The 12926-nt window shown below is 38.3% G+C and overlaps 1 long non-coding RNA gene across 1 annotated transcript; it reads right to left on the bottom strand.

Annotated features, from left to right (window-relative positions):
* Nucleotides 1-6332: 6332 nt before the first annotated feature.
* LOC120323931 lies at nt 6333-9023 on the bottom strand. The gene is made up of 4 exons (XR_005564880.1): nt 8985-9023; nt 8096-8291; nt 7262-7438; nt 6333-6883 (listed from the first exon to the last, which is right to left on the bottom strand). It is a non-coding gene; the product is annotated as an uncharacterized LOC120323931 (long non-coding RNA).
* Nucleotides 9024-12926: the final 3903 nt, after the last annotated feature.

Here is a 12926-nt window from a genome sequence, read left to right as displayed (position 1 = left end):
AGAAAAAATATGTATTTATATTGCTACTCTAACCCTGGGACAACACTTTGAAGTGGAGTGACAGAAGGAGGACCCTATGGTACAGAGGAGAAAAAAGTTTTATTTTTTCCCTTCTGTGTTTTATTGGCTAGTGAAACTCGCTTAGCTGTTGTTATAATTTAATTTTCCAAGACTCCATTTCAAATGGACAGACAGCTGATGGGTGAAAACAGAAGGTTTAAGCAAGATTAATAATCAATGCATCCAACAGAAAAGGGTCCAGATTGTCTAAGATCAGTCTTTGGTTGCTCACAGCACTTTGTCTTCAGGCTCACAATCCAATCACTATTATTTCCATTCGAGCAGCAGAGTGACCCTGAAGGACACACACTGTTGGATACATCACTGCAGCACACAGAACAGTCATGAAAAGGAAGCAAAGGGAACCATGTAGCATCTGTCTCAACAGACAGGTCATGATGAATTGATGGACACAATTTGCTTTTGTACGGGTCAGACGAGAAACAACTGGTCAGCTATTGAGTCCTTCTGCCTAATTCTGTTGTCTCCCTCACAGCTCTCTGGTTCTGAGAAAAACAACTCACAATTCTTTTAAAGCATATCTTTTAGATTTGGTCTGGCCTGAAGTTAGTCAGATGCTGCACTGTCTCAAGAAGCTTTCCCCATTCTTTTATGCTAATGCTGAGCATGGGCAATTTCACAGAATAAAAGGTCTAATGGGTCAGAGGAGTCCAAGCAAAATCTTCCAAGCAATGCAGGAAACATCTGGAGAAGGTGGACCATCCTGTTGAACAGAGCAAGCTAGGTGGAGTCTTAAGTATGTTCTCATTCAGCAAGAAAACTATTAAACTGAGGTCCAGCTCTGCAATATGAGGGATCCTTTAGTCAAAGGATAACATGTATACGAATCATTAAACTGTGCTACTCAGGTAGAATTTGCCTATGATTCTAATGACCAAGACCTACATTTTTTTTCAGGAGGTCCCTCTCATCCTGCCTTGCTAGCAATAGGTCTGTAGGCCTGATATGCAGAAGTGTCAAACACCAGCATATCTCCCATTGACAAGGAAGTGGGACAGTGAAAGGGAAAGGCAAGTGTTAAGGTAGAATCCAGAAGTGGAGGTTTGCCACACATTGGCCGCATTTGAAAATAAAATCTGCCGTGACAGACTTCAACATGTTCCTGAGAAAAAAGTAGAAGGAAGAGAATTTCACATTCAAATGCTGAGGTCACAGGGATATGGAGGAAGTATTTGATATGAACCAGCACTCATCCTGGCACACACAGGATAAACAAAGAGGTACAATCAGCACTGTATTTATGCAGCCAACAGAAAACACAGGAACAGGTTAACTGCCACCAAAAGAGAAGACATACATGGCTGAGTTCCAGGCATGATGGGCCTCCCAGACATAGACTTGTACCCCGAACAAGGAAGAATATCTGACGTGGCGCAAACCTGTTTTCAAGAAGCATGTCTCTTCTCCCTCCCGCTGACATAGAAAAGAAAAAAGGAGCCTGTAATCTGTGATAAGGTAAAAAGCTGGAGGAGATGACATAATATAACTTTTGTTCACAGAAGAAAGAGTAGAATAATAAGGAAACTGCTTCTCTAGTGGATCCAGAAAGGACACTGTAGGATTTTAAACACAAGAAAGAAACACAGGAGAGGTGCAACCTACATCAAAGGACTAATCCTACTTTGGTCCTAATATTAGACTGCAACTAACAAGTTAAGAAGGGTATCTATCCTATAGAGGACTGCAGTGAGAACTGACATGAAGCTTATCATGTACATTTAGATTTCAAATTGTGTTTATAAAGTTAGTGCTGGAAAAATTAATTTAGAATCATCCATCTTGCTAAAAATCCCCACGAAAGTGAAAACCATTAAAGGACAGTTTACCATTTTGGATGGGCTATCATATCACTGAAAAAAAAAAAGTATTTGCTGATACAGTACCAGTAGCCCCTGTATGGCAACTCTGCTATTGGCAAAGTGACCAAAATGGATGTCCTAGTTTCCCCCACAACCATAATGTTATTCAATACTCCCTCACGTCATTGCCGGGGTGGGGTGAAAGGACTCTCTTGCTTCTTTGGAGAAGGGTGTTCCTTCTGTTGGAGCAAGTGTGGTGGATGGAGCAGTGTGATAATGCTGGTCCCAAGCCAAAGGGAGCAGTCTGGTTGGCGTGGCTGCAGTTGTGTCAAGCTCCACACTTTCTCTTTTTGTACACCTTTGTTATTAATATTGTTGCTGTTACTGTTTGTTTTCTTATCTCATTGTTGTTTCCAGTAAATTGTCCTTATTTCAGCTCATGATCTTTGCCTTTTTTGACTCCAATTCTCCTCTCTGATCTGCTGCAGCAGGAATAGGAGAGGAAAGGGTTTTGGGGGTGAAGTGAGTGAGCATCTATGGTTTTGGAGTCTCCATGGGGAGGCACTAAATTGGGGAATATCAATCCTAAACAACAATGGAGATGTGTTCCAGCCCACAGCATTGCTGGGAATATTTGGAAAAACAAACCACTTTCCAACTTAATGCTGGAATTACCTTACAACATAAATAAAAAAATATAGATATAAATCTACTCCTGTGATCCAGAAATGCACTGCAAATCTAAGTTAAACAGCAACAGCAATATCCGTCTTCCCATCCAATCCCTCCTAATGCACAGCTCACAAGTTCTCTGTACCTGCAAGATATACAATTCAATGCAAAATACCATGAAAATTAGATTGCCAAGGTCTTTTAATATATTGCCTTGAGTAGGAGTCACATTGTGAGAGACTAGAGAAAATTATTAATGGCTCAAAACAACAGAAGGGGCGGCAGTAAGAGGGGGAGGCAGTGAAAGTTCTGTGTAGGTGGGGCAGTGCATTGCTCCACACCCCACCTCTGGATCCTCTAGTCCAGCCTCAGAATAGCTGTCTGGCACACCAAAAGCCCCACCAAAAGCCACTGGCACACCAAAAGGCCCACCTGGGGGGGAAGTGCCCTGGGATAGCAGAGCAGATAAAAACAGTTACACGTCCCATTGTCTTGTATCTTATAGTAGCTGAGACCACACTGGATCCAAGCCATGACTATTGACCTTCCTCTCTCCCTTTCTTTTCTCTCTGTCTCTCTGTCTTTTTCTCTCCCTCTCTCTCTTTCTCCCTCTTTCTTTTCCTAACTTCCTTTTCTCAAAATCTGGGTAATTTAAAGTTGGATTTGTTAGAATTTGCTAAGTCAATGTTCTGTGTGTGATTTTGATTGAAAGTGCCTGAGTCCCTTTAAAAAGCTCATCAAGCAAGCTCAGGGCTTTACACATGTCAGGGAGACTTATATGCCATATTAACAAAATCCAACTCATTGTTGAGGATTCAACAGCATTACTCAGAAGATACAGGGAAAGCAATCATCTGAAAGAGCCATGAAACAAGATAGAGACTGGTATTCCAAAGCTCACACACAAGACTGGCAAAGAACCATTGAACCTCCATGAGACCAAAGTGCTAGGGAGAGAACAATAGCATACTGTGTAATGAAAGTTTGCAAAGCCCAAATTACTGCAGGAAAACTAAATGATACGTTGAAAATAAAAAAACAGTATGAAGTAAATGAAAAAAGTTAATGAATGTTGAAGAAAACAACAGGCACATAAACTAAGATGATCAGATTTCTCTCCAAGATTATTAATTCCTTCTGGGCTTAATCCATATAGATGTTAACGACCAAAAGGTTCAAATTAAACACATCAGCAACTGAGCTACTTGTAGTTGTTAGATTAGAGATAAAAGTCAAAAAACAGAGATGCTTTGCTGTCTGTAGAGATAGTTGTTCTTTTGGAAGAATTTGTAATGGGAAGCTAGAACTCATTTTCCACTTAGGAAGACTTTATTTCCATTTCCCTTCTTCATTTCAGAGCAAGTTGCAGGAAGAGTTGTAACTAAGCTATCTCTCTCCCTGGTATGCAGGAGAAATAGTGCTTGCAGACATGTACAGGGCCCCCTCAGGCCAGAGAGGGTGGGGGAGGACAGAGAGCAGATAAAAAGCCTTGGAAGTGCATGGGTAATTTCCCTTTCCTCTGAGGCCTGGTGCTGCCTGGCAGTACTATGATGTTTGTAAGTTTTAATGTCTTTGCCTCTGAAATAAACCCTTTCTGAACTATTTCCACTGCCTTGGGAAGATACCTGAGTATGTTTTACCTTACACTGTCTGAAAAGAAAAAAATCTACTAGACATATTAATGTAAGGACTTTTTTAATTTTAAGGAGAAATTCTAGTATAATGGCTTGCAAATGTCTCCTCTCATGAAAAAATGAGCCCGTGGAACCCCAGCCATGTGTAAAATGCAAAAAACCCCATCACTTGCAATAGCAGACAGGTAAGACCGGGACTGTGCCCAGGACTGTGTGTTGGGATGTGTGTTTTACACACTTGTAGATGCAGAGCAAAACTGCACAACAGCATAAGCAAAACAGTGTCAGGCAACAGAGCAAAGCCTAACATACCTTGAAAGTTGATTGCAACCCCATTAACCCGTCAGCTGCCTGCAACAGAGACAGCTATGCTTAATGAAAGGCAAGGGGAGTCAAGGCTAGCTGCAGTTCCAACAAATTCATTTTATATTTTTGAAAAGGCAAAGATCAAACAAAATCAATGCAAGAACATTGTTAAAAGCTCTAACCCTCTGGAAAAGAGTTGGAAAGAAGCTTTTGGAGTCATTCGCTAAACACAGAAGGAAGGAGCAAGATACATACCAAGGTGTAGTCCCCAAGCAACATGGGAATCTTGCTGTAGATGTGGGAGAAGACCCAAACCAACAATGTGGAAATTTTACACTGGCAAAAAGCAGAAAATTTACATGTGTTAATTCTAATGATTTTTGATTGCAGAATTGATGTCCTGTCATAAAATTATCAAACTGTTATATTGTCCTTTTAATATAGATAGGAATTGATGTTTAGATAATTCTCAGATATTACCCTCATTCTGTGAACTCTGAGCTTTCTGGAAAGCTCATTTTTATGTGAGAATTGCAGTAATTTCCCTGAATTAGACCATCTCATTCAACAAGAGGAAGACAATACAAAAAGGTAGATTTACAGACTGTCTATTGCATGTTTTGGGCCTACATGGGTGTTAGTTATGACTCCTTAGAACAAGGTTTTTCTCTGGATGGACAGAACTTAAAGATACTTTGTGGTTTGATCAGACAATATTCCTGGCTAGAAACATAGCTCAGTGCATTTACTTTGTAAGATAATGTTAGATAGTATGATGTTTTCTAGCCAAACTTGTAGAGATTATTGCCCAGGTGGAAAAGTCAGCAGTAATGCACTGCATCAGAAGTAGAATAAAATATCTAATGTCTTTCTTTAGGAGTGGAATATTTGTCTTGGACAAAGAGGCGTGCCAGATAGCGAAACATTTTTATATATGTACTTTGCATACTTACTGTTAGTCACTTGAGAAGTCTACACTTGAAGAAGTTCTGTCTAGGGAAAGCCTATAAGACCAGCTCTGGCTGAAAAGCTTTTCTCTGGAGGATTTTGGAAGAGAAAAGGAATGCTACATTACAATGTAACTACTTTGTGGGTGATGGTTTTTCCAGGCAAAAAAAAAGAACGGGGGAGAAGATGCATGTTGAAATTCAATATGAGTGGTAGCCAACATGAAAGTTATTTCTGAAATGAACATAACACAAAAATCAGTTCTGCTTTCCTTATGAGCAGAGGAGTTCAGTTCAAATCTTGTTTATCTGCACTTCACTATGATGGCCTCATTTGCTCCTTTCACCTCCTAGAAAAGAGTCAAGCCTAAACTGCAGGACACTGTCACTAAAAATCATCAGTGCTACAGAACATGCTCCAGCATATTCAAATACTGTCAAGCACAAATATAAGCTATTAAAATAGTCTTGAAATTTTGAGGAATAAGGACATCTTCAAACATATTTATTTTATCACTCATTATGTTTACATATTCAGTAATAGAAAAAATCTTTACTCTGCAAATTTTACCCTGGGTTTAATGCAAATATCTTCTAGACTTGGAGTTTGCATTTTATTAGGTGCTTTGCTACAGACCAAACACTTGTGACTACTTACCTATCCAAACCATGTAAACTGTAGTAAAAGAGGACAGAACTTGCCTAAACTTGAATGAGAGATGTGTGGCCTTCCCCATACTGCTCATGCTGTTACACCCTTCTCCTTCATAGATGGGTCAGCAGCACTGCATTTTTAAACTCTTTGACAATCATATTTAATTTATTTAATGAAGGATGAATGTTTAATAACTATGAATTTGAAAGAAGTATTTTCTCAGTAACCACCAAGTTAATTCACTTTTGGGCCTCAGAGGTCACTTTATTGGAACAATTTTTTTTGAGGAAAGGATTTTATTTGAGACGGTCTCCATATACAGATCAAATAGTATGCAAAAAATGTATTGTGCTGCCTAGATGACCAATCCTGTAAATTGATTTGTGAGTACTGACAGCTGTATGTGCTTTTATCATGCATGTGTGGGCAGATATCCAAAGACAGCAACAAAATAAACAAAAATTTTTTGTAGCACTTTGTCCTTACATTTATGTTATCTTTCAATATCAAATGTTGAAGTCTTTTGAAAGGGAAAGAGAAAAGAAGAGCAGATGGATACAGAGCACACTTGGGTGCTCAATAATATTCTCATACAGGAAAAGTACTGTTCTGGAAAAGCTGTATATCCTTCCAGTATGTGATGAAAGAATTATCCAAAACAGACTCTTTCAGTTCCAAGAAGATGGTTCTTTAGGATTTTTTTCCTTTGCTCTTTCTGCTGGTATCTACTGCACTTGCATCCACAGACTTCATTGAGATTTGCACCAGTAAAGCTCAGGGCTGAATTTGCTGCAAATGAAGACCTAAATGTCATCTTTGTACAACAAAGACAATGGCTGTCAGAACACCTTTATGTATGGGTAACCTGCTTGAGGTCCATAAATGATGTCTGTTTTTTAAATAGCTATCAAATACTCGCATTGTAAAAATCAAGGCCAAATAAGCTATATTCAGGTGGTCATTCAATTACAGAAGGTTCTAAAAGAACAACTTTGAAGAGTCTTTGCAGTGCTAATACTTTTAAAGTCTTATTCCAAGGCTTATCTGAAGGGCTGTCAAGCATTTCCCTGCAAAGGGGGGGGAAACCCACACGAAGCTTCAGAGTACAGTCATCCACCATATAATTGTCCAGAAAAAAAAAATTAAATAAAAGGAATCTAATCTCACCTGTTTACACTTCCCAAAACTCAACATTTTTTTTCTGTATTAAATGCTTCAAGAGAGGCATGCTTTTCAGAAAGGTAAACTGTACTTTCAGGCACTCCACAGTAGAAAGCTGACTGTACATCAAAACATCCTTTTAATCCTTCCTTACCAGGTTTGAGCAGAACTGATGAAACATTTCTGAAGGGAGAAATCAGAAATACTGCAAAGTAAAATTACGAATTATTTCACCAACCTATCTATAGGGAAAGAAATACATAGATTTTTTTTTGTTTTATTTTTCAGCACCTCTTCCTTTTGACTATCATTCTTGATAGCAGAACCGCTTCAGACGATGAACCTGAGAACCAGCTAATATCAAGAAATTACACTGAAAAAAGAAATAATATAACTTTGGCTCTCTGATTCAAGTTTTGCATCAAGATCCATTCTTGAACTGTCTTGTCTTTGGTCCCATTACTTGATGTGTAACTCTCTACGTTATCCTCTAATGTGACATAATATAGTTTAAGGGGGGGAAAAAAAGCAGCACCTTGCTATCAAAAAAATAGACAATGTGAGTAATTGTGTTCTTGAATTACAGATTATATAGGTATTTACTGATGAACAGTATGGAGAAAAAAAAAGTCTATTAATAATAGACTATAATTTCCTTATGCTGTAGGAGTAAGGAAAAAAAATTTTATTTTCATTAAAATTCGGCATGTATCAAGGTTGGAAAGTATAACATTTTGCTTCAGTGCTAGAAGTGAAGGGAAATTGATGATTTCAGAATACTGCTGTATGCAGCAAGGAACCAGGCTAAGCAACGTATTTTCCTAACATATAGAAACATACCTGAAGATAACTAACAGGACTGTAGTAAGATCACTTTGAAACAGGATCACCCTGAGCAACACAGAAAACATTTAAATTCCCTTTCACTGCAAAGGAGACATTTTCAGTGTTTTGCAGCATGTAAGCTTCACTTCTCTTTAACTGATGGGATTTTTGTCTTCATCTTTAGTTTGAAAATGCTGTCATATGGATGTGCCTGAAAAAAAATAATTATTAAGAACATTTGGAACAGAAAGACCAAGTCATCTTGGAGCACTCAAAACAATAGTCTAACTAATTCACATCATGTTCCCATGACGTAAATGGAAAAAATTATTATGCAGGTTCTGGTATATATTAAATATCAAAAGACAGATTTTAGTGAAAGATGAGTACATACACGTGTCTGTATTTGCCATCACATTTTCACCTGAAAGGCCATTTTCTTAGATTATATCATGTGAAGATCTGGGTAGTTGCTGATGGTTACTATATTATGTCCTTACTGTTTAAATTCAAATATTTATTTTTTTATGACTACCTCATCCTAAATCTCTGTTATGTTGGTTTTTTCCACCAGTGAAAACCTGTAAACCAAGTGTAAATTTAGTAGGGTAAGTGTGTAAGTTTCGAGCTGGCTCTCTGCTAAATTGCTGAAACCCAGCAAAAAAGCCCAGAGAGGGAAGAAAAAAACCCCGAACAGCCAAAGCTATAGCAAAAATATATATTTACAATTATATATACAATTTGAATATATTGTACACACGACAGGGAGCTCCCGGGGGGAAAAAAGGGAAAAGGGAAGGGGAAAACAGAGATAAAAAACCAAAATGGGACAGAAACAAAAACAGATATGCACAGTCGAAAAAAACCCAGCAACTGACAAAATAAAGAACTAACAAAATCTCACCACTCCCCTTGAGAAAAGCAGGACAGCTGGACGCAGCCCAGCACTCTCCCCTCACGCGTGGCAGACACAGCAGTCACTGCAGGCTTCAGCTCCAGATAAGCAAGACTGAGACAGGGACCTACCGTTCCCAAACCTCGCTGGAAGAAGAGAAGAGAGTGAGTTCTCTTATCTACGCCTTATTTATACCTCAGGTTACATAAAACAATAGCATGGAATACTTCCTTGGTCACTTCCCTAGTTCCTTCCTGCTTACAGGCTGGTCTCCAGAAAGGCCTAGACTGAAACTATCACAGTAAGCAACATCAGAAACAGAATATGCTTCTAGGGAAACACAGAATAGATCCATAGAAGTCAACTTTTGATTCCATACTTCCAGTAGAGCAAACCAAAGAAGGTTTATTTCAGAGTCCAGCTCCCCTTTTTCTTTTAACAGTGGGCTTATATTAGCAAGGATCTGATGCAGATGAGAAGAGGATCGAGGTACTCAAAACAACAGACCACACAATGCATAAAGACATCTTTGCAGGCATTTTAAATTGATGAAAGTAGATGTGAAGTAAGATAACATGTAGGTACCCCCAAAATGCCAGGCAGTGGAAGGATTGTAGGAAAATCTATTTCCAAAGTTGAGACCACTAGACTTAGAAGAATATTAACCCTAACGGCACTTCTAACACCAGGCCTGGGAAAGACGCTCCCCCTGCTCTTCTCAGGCTTTTATAATTTCTGGTCTCCCCACTCTGCATGAGGCCTTCAACATGTCTGCAGAACTTATCTTTTTCTCATACCAGGCAGCATTGCTTTGGAATGCAGGAGGGAAAAACATCTAAAACTGTATCTGGGAAAAGATGCCTCTTCTAGGCAGGAAAGCTTTCTTAAGTGCAACAAGCTCTGATCTCCTCACCATAATTCTTCTGGAAAGTCTTCTACCCTTTCAGTAGGTATCAGCTTGGACATAATGATAATCATTCTTAGCTAATATCTTCTTCTTTCCTCAAACTTTAGTGCATTTTTTAGCTGTTTGTGAACTTAAAATTTAACCTTCTGGCCAGCACCTCATCGCAGTTCATCAGAGACATCAGTCTTCATAACTGTGTTTTGTGAAGAAGCTATTTTCTCCTGCAATGTCAGGGTCCTCCAATCTGCACCTCTGCAACAGTACTGAATTTTTCCCCCTGACTAGCAGTTGATAAAAGTTAGTATTTTTCTTTTCTTAGAGATCTCATTTACAGATAAGCTGCTTTTGATTAGAGAAAAAGAGAGCTTCACTGATACAGATAATTGAAAATTAAGCATTTTCATTTCTCCTTTAATGCATAAAATCTTCCATTCGAACTTGTTGTTCCTTTATCTTCTCCATAAAGCTTGTGTGGGATACCCACGGGTTTCATTACTGCGAAACACTTCATACAGGAAATCTTCAGTGCACTTTCTGTGCACCCCAGTTGCCCTCATGTGCTCTTCAAAATTCACTGAAATAAGACATATTTCCTAGAGGCAGCAAACAGTACTCCCTGCTAAAGAAAGTTATTGTTTCACTTTATACATTATTTCTGGTGTTAAGATCTTTTTAACTCTTTCTTTAACTGAGGGGCAGACTGACTTTTTCAGTGCAAATAATATATCTGACTTTGAGCTGACCCCTCAATGTATCCCTCAATGTAGGGATATTCGTAACATCTATGGACATCTTGCATTACAACAGTGGGATTTTTTGTCATCAATGGATGAATACCAAAAACATGGATGGAGTAAAATGTAGCAGATACATTGAAAAGACAGATTGAACCTGATTTATTTATCAGTTTATTATTTATTATAGCCATCCTTTGTCTCTCTCATGGGTGTGTGAATGGAATATTTTCTGTGTCTGTAAAATAAAACTGGAAAAAGGAGGACACAGATAAAATACCACCTGAATAAAAGAAGCTGAATTCACAAATTTTTTTTTCCTGGTTCCTAAATATATATACTGTTACAGAAGCCTTCAAACTTTTTTATGTTTTCATAACTTTTTTATGTTTTCATCCCCAGACAGAAAGGAGATTCTTGTTCTTATTTATTCTTACTATTTTAGAGCACCCTCATGAGTACTTGGCACTTCAAAGGAGTAGAGAAGGAAAAAGGGAGCTCTCAGCCTTGACATGTATTACAGATTCCACTGCAAACAATTGCTGGAATAACAAACCCAAATAGGAGAACACAGTAGATACCAGAGTTATAGATATGGTTACACGAGCACTCAAACAAGCAGGATGAGTCAGCGAATTTAATCTTAAAAATATTTTCTTCCAGTCTTACTCCTACCCAAATTGCTTATTATGGACTTCTGCTCTCCAAAGACTTACATACTAGATTTTCAGCTCCCTGGCAATGCAGAAATCAGTCTATCAAGATCCCAATCCACTCTGTATTTACAACTGTAGAAAGTATTAACCAGCATGAAGAGCAGGAGAAAAACTTATGCTCTACCTTCTGTCATTTTGATAAAGAAGAAATTTTTTTTCCCCTTAGCATGTACTAAAATAAGAGGGGATTGTGTGGAATTGGTGGAGATAACCTCTGGTTAGAAAATCAGAGGTGGAGAACAAAGGAAGAGAGAAGGTTTAACCAAGAGTTTAGTTAATCTGCAATTTATTTAAAAATATTAAATTTTTGCATTTAGGAACAAACATTTAAAAACTTGGGTCCCCCAAAAAATGATTAGGGCAAAATTTTAGCAGTGCCAGCCCCAGCAATGAATGGGATCTTACTTAGCTTCTCAGAGTCCAGGCCAGAGGTCACCATGCACACCAAAGGTAGAAAATACTCTCTTGTAAAATCCATTCCTGTTTTGCAACAGAGGGGAAATGCCCATGGCTTCCCAGACCAGTTTTCCCAGACAGTCAGCTCCTTCTTCAAGTATTTGATATTTTATTTCCAGAATGAAACTAACATCTGGGACAGGGTTTCCAAAGCCACCTTTCACCTGAAAGGCAGGTACTGAACATGCAGTGCTACGCGCTGCTACCATCGTGTTGTGCGACGTTGTTCGTGGACACTTTTCCTATAACCTATATAATCTATTATTCCCTGTGTCAACTGTTGAAATGCTGAATGGTTTATGGCACAGATGATTTTCAGAAATTTAACTACCTGAGATGATGTTTAGCCTGATTCATCTTCATTTAAGCTGACTGCAAAGTCCTGCCCAGCTGTGGAACATTTTCTCAACAGCTGAAACACCCAGTTATTATGACTAAGTTTAGTATGTTTTCTTGACATAGAAAAGGTATAAAAGACTCTACTATATTACCTTTCTCACAGCATCATTGATCAACCAAAAACTGAAAGTAATGGAAACAGGAAAGAACTCATTGGGATATTTCATTTTCTCAGATTAAATTACTGGTTCTTTGCTTATTTTGAAAAGAGTAATTGAAGTTCAGTTATAACTGTCTAAGCATGTCTTAAAATAGAAGTTACTTGATATTAATGGAAACATGAGAAGGGCTAAGTGAATAAAATCAGCCCTTTAAACCCTTCGTTTATAAGTGGAGAGAAATACCATGCAGATACAAGCCAAATTCAATGACATTTTCCAGATGGCAAAGGACTATGTAAATTGCAGCCACTTTTAGCAGTACAGAGTCACCATTACTACTGGATTAAAATGAAAACCAAACCCAAGGTGCAATGAAACAATGTAGTGGTCCAAATGTGCTTTTCTCAAGTTATATTTTTTGAAATTCATGAAGGCCTCGGACTCATTCATTGTTAAACAGATACACTGTTCTGGAAGAGACTTGTCTGGGGGTTTTTTTCCTACTTTTCTTGCTTAGTTTTTTCTTTTGGAAAAAATCCTCTCTACAGCCACATTTAGAATGCAACGTACTTTTCAAAATCACATCACATCCTTGTTTTCACAGAAGAAAGCCAGCGAGTCTTGTGAGCTCTATCTGC

This window comes from Pipra filicauda, unplaced genomic scaffold (genome assembly GCF_003945595.2).
Source record: "Pipra filicauda isolate LSUMZ 115617 unplaced genomic scaffold, ASM394559v2 scaffold37_size4185640_pilon, whole genome shotgun sequence".
Classification (NCBI taxonomy): Eukaryota; Metazoa; Chordata; class Aves; order Passeriformes; family Pipridae; genus Pipra; species Pipra filicauda.
Note: the sequence above shows the minus strand (reverse complement) of the source record. Positions and strands in the feature narration are given on the sequence as shown.